The sequence below is a fragment of the Pipistrellus kuhlii genome, unplaced genomic scaffold (assembly GCF_014108245.1).
Source record: "Pipistrellus kuhlii isolate mPipKuh1 unplaced genomic scaffold, mPipKuh1.p scaffold_m20_p_1, whole genome shotgun sequence".
NCBI lineage: Eukaryota > Metazoa > Chordata > Mammalia > Chiroptera > Vespertilionidae > Pipistrellus > Pipistrellus kuhlii.
Window position 1 is genome coordinate 67,613,608 of NW_023425404.1, and position 10,984 is coordinate 67,624,591.

Sequence of the window (10,984 nt, forward strand, 5' to 3'; positions counted from 1 at the left end):
AGAGATGAAATATTTTGTTTTGTTTTGTTTTGTTTTTGAAGCTGTAAAAAAGAACTAAGAAACATCTCTGGTGATTGTTATGTAGAACCTTTATGGTATGTAAGTGAAAAACACCACCTTGGAGGAATATGTGTTTAGTGAGTTAAAATAAGCTACAACTTATTTAAGAAAATGTAGAGTTGCTAAAACTGGTTTGGTTCAGTGGATAAGGCCTCAGCCTGTGGACTGAAAAGTCCCAGGTTTGATTCCAGTCAAGGGCATTACCAGTAGGGGGTCTGCAGGAGGCAGCTGATCAGTGTTTCTCTCTTATCGATGTTTCTAACTCTATTCCTCTCCCTTTCTCTCTGTAAAAAAATCAATAAAATATATTTTTTTAAAAAGAAAGTGTAGAGTTATAAAAAAACATTTTTTTCAAAAAGTTACTTATGAAGATGGAAACAAATAAGTACAGGTGTAGGGAGATAGGTATGTAAAATGAGACTTCTTTATAATTGTAACTTATAATGTGAATTTAAAATTAGATCCTACAAATGTCCACAGATTTTATTTTCATATATATGAAATAAGTATACACAAATAGGTTTATGCATAAAATATTTAACACTAAATAAAAATAAAGCAAATGAACTTAATAGTGTACAGAGTTGTTAGACAAATCACACAGAGGAAATTCTAATAAAATGTTGAGATATTTAAAGTTCAAAAAACTTCTGATTTTCAGTAATTATATCATTAGTACTGGTAATAAATTTGCATTACAAAAACAAATATTATTGATGGTATATTTCTAATGATATTAATGTTATTAGAAACAAAGATTTTCAAATAGAGGAAAATAAATACAATTGAATAAAAATCAAAGGAATTAAGCCAAAGGTCTGTAAATGTAAGTTTGAACTGAAAATATCTAACTCACAATACATTCCCCTTTAAAAATATATAGACTTCTTATTGTTGTCCACTCCAAAGGTTAGAAATCATAAATCTACCAGCAAAGATCATCTCTGCTGCCAGGGTTGCGGTCTCTAAATACCACGGTCCATTAAAAGGAGCCAGGGCTTCTTGGAGGAAAAGGCTGACACACCAAGCTCCATAGCAAGAATCTACAACATGTACTTGATTCAGTTTTTATTCTTATTTTACTTATGTATTTTTGTTTTTGTTAATCCTCACCCAAGGATATTTGTCCATTGATTTTTAGGGAGAGTAGAAGAGAAAGGGAAAGACAGAGAGAAACATCAATGTGAAGAGAAACACATGGATTGGTTGCCTCCTGCAGGAGCCTTGGCCAAGGCCCAGGCCAGGGAGGAGCCCACAACCAAGGTACGTGCCCTTGACCAGAATAAAATCCCAGATCTTTTTAGTCTGCAGGATGACGTTCTAGCCAATGAGCCAAATCAACTAAGGTGGGACTGCTTTTAAACCTGATGTTATGAAGGACTGTTTTTATGGCCTAGAGGCTTTTGATATAATTGGAGGAGTTCTGACAGGCCAGAGTTAGAGTATATTTATATGATGTATTATGGAACTGTAGACTTGAAACCTATATAATTCTATTAACTAATGTTACCCCAATAAGTTCAAGAAAAACACATATTTTTAAAAGAATATTTGGAGTATCATGAAAGACATAGCTACAATGGATTTAAATATGTCTATCTACAAGAGAAAGATGCAAATTGACCATACTTCCACTATGCCCATAAGCCACCCCCACCAGCCAATCAAGAGCAAGTATACAAATTAACACAACCAAGATGGCTGTGCCACAGAGTGAGCAAAAGGCTTGGATTTCCCTGGCAATGGAGGAAGCCAAGTTTCTGCCTGCTCTGGCCAACCCTAGCCTCTGCTCAAGGCTACAAAGTTTCAATTATAGAAGATAAATAAATCCCAAATACCAGGGCCTTCTCTTAGATCTCCATGGGGTGTGACCAGCCTGCAAACCACTACAGGCTCCTTGCCTAGGCTGCCCTATGTCCCAAGGGAACCCATACCCTGATCCGGGACACCCTTCAGGGCAAACCAGCTGCCCCCACCCATGCACCATGCCTCTCTCCTATCTAATAAAAGAGTAATATGCAAATTGACCATCATTCCAACACACAAAATGGCTGCCCCCAGGTGGTCAAAGATGGCTGCCCTCAAGGAGACACAAGATGGCCACAAAATGGCCAGCAGGGGAGGGCAGTTGGGAGGGACCAGGCTTGCAAGGGAGGGCAGTTGGGGGTGATCAGGCCAGCAGGGGAGGGCAGTTGGGAAGAACCAGGCCTGCAAAGGAGGGCAGTTGGAATTGATCAAGCCTGCAAAGAGGGCAGTTAGGGGTGACCAGGCTGGGAGGGGAGCAGTTAGGCATCAATCAGGCTGGCAGGAGAGCAGTTAGGCATCAATGAGGCTGGCAGGGGAGTGGTTAGGGGGTGATCAGGCTGGCAGGCAGAAGCAATTAGGGGCAATCAGGAAGGCAGGTAGGCGAGCAGTTGGGAGCCAGCAGTCCTGGATTGTGAGAGATGTCTGACTGCCTGTTTAGTCTCAATCCTACCAAGATTGGGCCTAAATGGGCAGTGGGACATCCCTTGAGTGGTCCCAGATTGGAGAGAGTGCAGGCTGGCCTGAGGGATACACACCCTTGTGCACAAATTTTGTGTACCCGGATTCTAGTTTATATATAAAAATCTATGAAATTATAATGATACTTTTAAATATTAATATATCAATGTACTTCCAAATATTAATATATCAATGTATTATTTTAAAACTGGTAAAATTGATAAATGACAAAAATCAACATTAAATTGTCCTCTCTGCTTTTGAAAGTTTTCTTAGTAAAAAGTTAAAGCAATTTTTGGCTTTAAAAAATATCTCATCGGCTGACTGGTATGGCTCAATGGTTGAGCTTAGACTTATGAACCAAGAGATTGCTAGTTTGGTTCCAGGTTAGAATGCATGCCTGGGTTGCGGGCTCTCTTCTCAGTAGGAGGTGTGCAGGAGGCAGTCAATCAATTATTTTCTCTCATCATTGATGTTTCTATCTCTCCCTTTCCCTGTCTCTCTGAAATCAATAAAAATATTTTAATATTATTATAAATTGTAATAGGTGACCCACCAAACTATATTTTGCTCAAAAGCTACAACATCTGATTCTGATACTTCTTTAGGAAATAGATACTCAGAAATATGAAAAATAAAGACATATAAAAAATTTAATAGAAAATACCTAGCAACATGCCTAAACATCATCATGTTATTAAAGAAAGCAGTGTTACAGTAAACTTTTTTGAAAAGCTTGAGGAAATGTTAATATCCTTTTTTCTCAGAGATACCTAAGATACATGGAAAGTACCTGTGGCCCATTTGTATTAAAATCCGTTTGAACCAGAACCAGTTTGGCTCAGTGGATAGAGCGTCAGCCTGTGGATTGAAGGGTCCCAGGTTTGATTCCGGTCACTGGCATGTACCTTGGTTGCATCCCCAGTTGGGGTGTGCAGGAGGAAGCTGGTCAATGTTTCTCTCTCATTGATGTTTCTGACTTTCTGTTCCTCTCTGTAAAAAAATCAATAAAATATATTTTAAAAAATCCAATTGATCTACTGAGTTGCATCTTTAGAAATCATGGCATAATTTTATCATGCAGATAGCTTATTTTACTAGCTGAAGGAAAAGTCTGTCAATATAATACTACTTCCCTTAGTCTTTTTTATCCTTGGATAAATGTCATCAAATGGGTATAGAGGTTGCCATGCCATGGCCTGGAAAATAAATGCAGTTCCCATACAAATTAAACTATCCACTCTCCTGCATAGTTTAATTTGTATGTGTGTCCTGTTACTGCACAGTGAGTAAAATAATTCCTAGTGTAGAGACGTTTGTTCTAATGCATTATGTAGGTTCACCTCTACATCAGTGATGGGCACACAGTAGAGTATCGCCTGAGAATTCCCTTCCCCAGACCAAGATCTATGATCACTGTTTAGAAAGAGAGGCTTGAAGAGTGACCATTAGGAGTTGCTTTACTTCTTCTACTTCTGGTGAATTGGAAAGTTTTTATATATTTTATATAACTATTTTATATAACTATATTTCAAACCTGCTGCATTCTGAGCTAATATGTGTTGGAAAATGGAAATAGAGGGTAAAGTATACGAGATAGCTCCATTTCAGTTTGAGAGTGTGCGGCCTCTCCTTTGCTGCCTTTTGATTTGTTATGTGAACATCTTGTGCCTTTGACATGTATAAAGTGACCTCTTTTTCCCTTTCTTCCACATACACACACCCAGTGCAGGCAGTTAAACAGTCATACATGCAATGAACATAGTATTTCATGGTTAATGTACCATTCTTTATGAGAATATGCTAGCATAATGATAGAGGGCTGAAGCATGTAATCTATAATTATTATAATACAAAGTGAACTGTCATGTAGGGGAAAATGGGGCTTTCCACAGACATATAAGTGCAGTCATGGAAACGGAGATAGCTCCTTGATTGTAATTATTCAACCTCACGAGGGGTCTGCAGCTAGCTATTAGAGTGCTAGTGGTCCCTCATGGAGCAGTCTCCTATCCAATTAAACTTCCACAGTCTATTCAGGAGGCACACTTCAGGTTGTCAAGACATTGTGGGAACACCACTGTGTTCCATTAAAGAGTGTCAAGCACCTGCATTTCTAATAGAACGTAATGCTTTGGTTACCTTTGCATATAGAATCTGATAAGAGAATTTTCTTTGTCTCACTTGAATCTCCAGACAGATAAAACATTTGTCATTGGCAAAGAGAAAGGTCTTCAGTTTCTGAGTCCTGACAGGACTGTAGTAATTTAACATTTTCTCTCTTGTACAAAAGGAAAGCATATGCAGAAGTCAGTGAGAAACAAAGAAAAGTTAAATGTTGGGATGATTGGAAAAATAAATTCAGTGTAAGTTAAATCAGTAAACAAAGTATTTCACTGGATATTTAAATGTTTGTCTAGGCATATTTGATATAAATTTTGAAAGCTTGGAAAAATGTACAATGAAAATGCCCAAACATTCTATGATTTCATGAGCTAAGGACTTTAATTAAAACTACTGCAATTTTTACTGAAAATTTCAAAATAAAAAGGGGCTGAATTTTGAGAAAAGAAATGACTTTAAGAAAATCAGTAGATGCAGCATGATATATTAGACATATGTTTTGATTGAAAAGTACATATTTATACTTATATTCAATGATAATGATAAGGTACAATACTTCTTGTACATTACTTAAAATCTCAGCCTTACCTCTTACTCTAAATTGTTGTTTCTAGTCACTAGTTTTGAGCAGGTTTTAACCAGCTCTGACAGATAAACCAAATTTGTTACACCTCTGCCTGAGCCTTCTACTTTGTTAGGATACATCATAATTTTTCTATGATACATCAGTAGGGAAATATTTGGCATTTGTGATATGCATCACAAAGAAGTTAAATTCTTGGGGTCACATTTGACCAACAAGGAATAAAAGCCTTAAGTACACAGTTAAAATAAAAAATTAGTCATCTGTAGCGGTGGCCAACTGGGTAACATTGATTTGCTTGTTTTCCCGCCCTTCTATTGTTTGCTCCCCAATCCTCACTCTGCCTCCCTGGGAGATAGTAAGGATATCTCTCTCTCTGGCTTTTCTTTTGAGGAAACTAGGTAAAGACAATATGGTTCCCAGTATACTATTTACTAATTCTATAACCCTATATAAATAGCTTAACTTCTCTATATCACAATTTTCTGTTAACCAAGATGCCTAGGCAAAAAGAGTCTTTAAAAATCTAAAACCATAACTTTATGAAAAAGCAGTAGCCAAACTTCAAAATATGTCTCTAGGGAAGGAAGAAGGACATATCTTCCTATCTTTTGCTGCATCTAAAATTGTGCTTTTGTTTTAGTTTGTTCCAGTTCGCCTTGGTTTTGTACTACAATGTACATAGCTAACCTGTTACTAATACGGCTATTCAGAGGTGCATGCAGATTATGTGAGGTTACCAGTAATGCACAGATAATTATATTTGCTCTCTGGAGTCTGCAACAATCTCAAAACTGCACTACCCTTCAGCCCCGGTGTGGATAGCAGTACTGAGACAGCCATCATTTCCTCCATACCATTGCTATGGCCATTAGGAGACTTGTGCTCCCAAAATAACCATATAGGATATAGAGAATGTATGAAGAGTGAAGAATGATCAGCTGAAATATAACACTAGTCAAGACAAGGAAGAACCTTGGTAGAGAAAATCTATAATAATAAAAGCATAATATGCAGATAGGCCAAAGGGCCAAACAGTGCAACAGCCATTCAAATGACCTTCAAGAGGACCTTCTGGATGAAGCTGGGACTGCAAGGGCCTAGCCTTGCATGAATTTCTTGCATGGGGCCTCTAGTAGAAAATAGTTGTTTATTTGCTTTAATGTAATGCATTGGTCCAGGTCAGAAAATCAGGCAATATATAGATGCTAGGAACTGTGGAAAAGGTAATACCATTGCACTTTTATTTTACTTCTTAAAGACAAAAATAAGTTCAAAACAAAATTAACAAAGACATTATATTCATAAACTTGTAGTAAAGATATCTTTCAGCCATCACTTTCATTTCAGCAAGGGGCCAAAGATGCTAGAAAGGAGGATCCATTCCACAGAGTAAAAAGGAAAACTCAGTCTCTGGCACATATTCTATTAAGGAGGGAGTTTTTATTGTTGGAAGTAGGGAAGACTTGCTAATTGGTCTTCAAGTATATCAGTTGCTCTTTGGTTGGTTATAATGGGACAATCAAGTGATTTGGGGACATATTTTATAAAGAAAGAATTATTCAATATTGGGGTAGAGGGTTTTCTGTGGTCAGTAATTCCTGGAAAAAATGGGGACCAATTTTCATAGACAAATTATCCCTGAGTGGAGAGGAATGGCTACCATGGCAGGCAGTTTGCCAAATTTTACTAGCCATTAAAAAAAAAAAAAAGAATAAAACAAACAAAAACAAACAAACAAAGAAAAAAACAACCCCAAGTTTTAAATATTTCTGATGGCATAAGAAAATCTTAATTTATAATATTAAAAGTGTAATATGCTAATTAGACCAGACAGCTGGACAATCTCCCAGATGTCCTTCCGGACATCCTTCTGGATATCCTTCCAGATGAAGCCAGGGTTGCAAGGGCTGAGGCAAGCTGCTGTGGCTGTGAGGGCCTATCCCTTTGCACAAATTTTGTGAATTGGGACTCTAGTATAATAATATAATAAAATCATAGTTATATAGATGGATATTGCATATGATATGTTATATATGTTATATACATGGTGGTAACATAATCCTATCTAATAAAAGAGTAATATGCAGATTGACCATCACTCCAACACACAAGACAGCTGCCCCCATGTGGCCAAAGATCTTGTCCCTATGTGACACAAGATGTCCAGCAGGGGAGGGCAGTTGGGAGGCACCAGGCCTGCAAGGGAGGGCAGTTGGAGGTGATCAACCCTGCAGGGGAGGGCAGTTAGGGTTGACCAGGTGTGCAGGGGAGGAAAGTTGGGGGCAAACAGGCTGGCAGGGGAGCAGTTAGGCATCAATCAGGCTGACAGGACAGTGGTTAGGGGTTGATCAGGCTGGCAGGCAGAAGTGGTTAAGGGCAATCAGAAAGGCAGGCAGGTGAGCAGTTGGGAGCTAGCAGTCCTGGATTGTGAGAGGGATGTCCAATCGTGAGAGGCAGTTGGACATCCCTCAAAGGATCTCAGATTGGAGAGGGTGCAGGCTGGGCTGAGGGACACACATCTCCCCCCCACCCCCACCCCCGTGCAAGAATTTTGTGCACCGGGCCTCTAGTCCTATATAATAAAAGCCTAGATGCAAATTGTGCCCTTGGTTGTTCAACTGGGAATTCAACCTGGAGCTTGACTGCTCACTATTATGTGTACTGACCACCAGGGGGCAGCCCGGAATATGGAGGGCATTGGCAACCTGCTGCAACCTCTCCCCTGGCTATCTGGAGGCGGGGGTAAAGGGGACATAAGTGCAGTGAGAATGTGTGGTGTCTGACAAGCTCGCTCTCACTCTTCCTGCTACCCTGCCTCAGGGTGCCAGGGAAGCCCTGTGCGCAAGTACCAGGTGCCCATAAGGAGCCCACTCACATCCACTCGGCTTTTTCTGGGGCCATGCAAGGCTGACCAAGAGAGAGCATGCCACCTGCCCAGTTTCTATGTGATGCCACTGGGTGGCCCAGAGGCCCACACTACACCCTGGCCTGCGGTGTCCAGCCACACTCACTGAATCTCCATGAGGGAGCTTGGGCCCCATGACTCAGGTGGAGGGAGGAACATGGGAGCTGTGGGGCCCAGGTGCTGCCCAGGGCCTGGAGGTCAGTTGGGACCTGCCCTTTCATGCCAGGCACTCATTCTTTGATTGCCAGTCAGGCTTAGGGACTACTCCCATGCACGAATTTCATGAACTAGGCCTCTAGTAGATATATATAGATAGATAGATCCCAGACATTTAACCTCTTAAAGCTTTAGTTTTCTCACTTATAAAATATGCTAACATTCATTTCATAGAATTATTTTAAGTTTTTATTTGATAAAACCAAAAAGTGCTTATCATATGCTGCATAATATTTATGTACATCTGATATATCCAAAAGTGTGTTTAATGTTATACAAAAACTATCACAGTAATTCTGGGGTGATGAAATCATCTCTGTTTGCCCCAAATTTTCTCAGTTTTAAAACTGAAAGTCCCACATCACAAGAACTTCCTTAATAGTGGGCAGGCCAAGACTGCTGATCCCTTAAGAAGTAGGTCATGAAGGCAAAATTTAATTTTAGCTCAGACTCTAAAAATAAATAACCCCCTCCTAATAAACATAACTTTAAAACCATAATCATGATTACTGTGATATTATAATGAAGATTTCCCAAAGCATTTCCATCCCTGAAAGAACACTATTGCCAAGTGACAGGACTTGTAGGTTAGAGTCAGAGCCTAACCTTTTGCTGCCTTTTTTTGGTTGGCAACCAAAACTAACTCTTTGGTATCAGAATAAAAGGTGCTAATGTAGGCAGATGTATTGAAATTGAGTGCGGATTACAAATGGATACTGAATACAAGTTGAACAACCATAACACCATTCTCTAATATACTGAGGATGTACATTATTAATTTCTTATGAGGGTATACTAGAACTAATTCTAGACTTCCACAATTTTTACACATTGTGTGTGTGTGTGTGTGTGTGTGTGTGTGTGTGTATATATATATATATATATATATATATATATATATATATATTGAATGCATATACAATACATACTATGTGTGTATAATAAAATGGTCTCTATGTTTTGAGGGGTTTTTTTTAGCCTCAACAAATTATTTCCATGTTTTGCTATTTATGTATGCTCAATATAGAACTGACAATTGGTACAGAAAAAAAAATTCAATTGAAAAAAATAAATTGACTTTAGAAATAAATTCTCTACTTAACAAATCCCTTTAGGTACATGGTTTGTACCTATATAATCCTTTAGTTCAGAGCAGGAAGAAACCGTTTCTATTATAGGTCATTTTTGTTCTGTAGACTATACATTACTATACTGTAAACACTCATGATGTATTGTACTGATAACTGAAATGATCAATGGATTATTAGCACTGGGATTTTAGGATTATAACCCTATTATTCATGGTAATAATAATTGTGAATGTTACCTGAGTGTTTACCATGGGCTAAGGTACTTGATATATTATTTTCATTAATTTATCTCATATAATCCCAAACCAAACCTATAAGGCAGTATTTCATTGCTTATATTTTCAGAAGAGAACAATTAGTCTCAGAAAGATAAAGTCATTTCCTGAGTCAGAATCAAACTGTGATTTTTAAAAAATCTGTCTTATTCTGATATTAAATAGAATTCCTAAATAGTTAGAAAACGATTGAAATAAATGTTTAGAAAAGAATATTAAATTTATGAACACGGTGTTTACTTTTCTCAGAACAACTACTACAAAAAAAATATTAAAGATCTCCCGTTAAATGCCTCAGTGTTTTCCAAGGAAGTAAATTTCTGAGGGAACCACTTATAGTATCTATTCATCCTGCCGTAGACAGTTTCAGGATCTATTTCTAAAGGTACTCATCCTGTTGCTTGCTACAGTATCAAGGGGTTTGCTTTAAATGAATTAAGGAGACTACCACCAAGAGGACTCTGCTTTTAAGGAATGTCTAACACTGGCCTAATCTGAGCAGACTCTAAAGGCTGAGAGAAATGCCTTTGCAATAAAATGTACTATTCCTTTCCCAAGGTGTTTCTTTTGATTTGCTGTAAAAAATATCTGGTATCTGAAAGCAGAAAAGAAAGTCTCTTGTTGTTTCAAATCCTTTTTGTATAAATTATCTTGAAACTTCCAGAGTTGTTTATTCTACTTCCCTCCCAAATCTTTGAAAGGTCTATGCCTGTGAAAATCAGAATAAAAATTGCTTTAAAGGTTTATAGATTATCTTTGAAGGTAGCATCACCACATTTTTTAGAAACAGGCTTATTTAATTTCAGCTGACCTTGTGGTGTGTGGATCGACTTAAATCAAGGATTGGCAAACATTATAAATGAATCCCGCTCAAGGCACGGGGCCTGTACTAGTGACATCTGCCTCACCTTGTGCTGCCAAAGAGCAGTCAGATCTCAAAACATCTTACTCAGAGAACTGATCTCTTCATAGTTGTCAGATTTGAGAGCAAGAAAAAAAAAAAAAATGGGGAAGATTTTTTAAAAGAAAAGTTGGTATTTTTTCCTGGGGGCCAGGGTGCCTTTCTCCCTGTAAGAGAGTCTGAACTATTTTATTTCCTCCTCAGGAGGACAGCAACACCCAAAATCAAAAACTAAAAATGTTCAATTTGAAGGGCCATACATCCTGCAACCAGGATATACTTCTCACTGAATTTTAATCAACAGGGGATACACATTATTTGAGGCTATTTCTATATTCTAAT

At 38.1% G+C, this 10,984-nt stretch overlaps 1 long non-coding RNA gene across 1 annotated transcript; it reads left to right on the plus strand.

Moving 5' to 3' along the window:
- Window positions 1-1,501: 1,501 nt before the first annotated feature.
- Window positions 1,502-10,361, plus strand: LOC118723906. Its single transcript, XR_004989410.1, has 3 exons — window positions 1,502-1,578; window positions 5,977-5,981; window positions 10,347-10,361. It is a non-coding gene; the product is annotated as an uncharacterized LOC118723906 (long non-coding RNA).
- The last annotated feature ends 623 nt before the right edge of the window (window positions 10,362-10,984 follow it).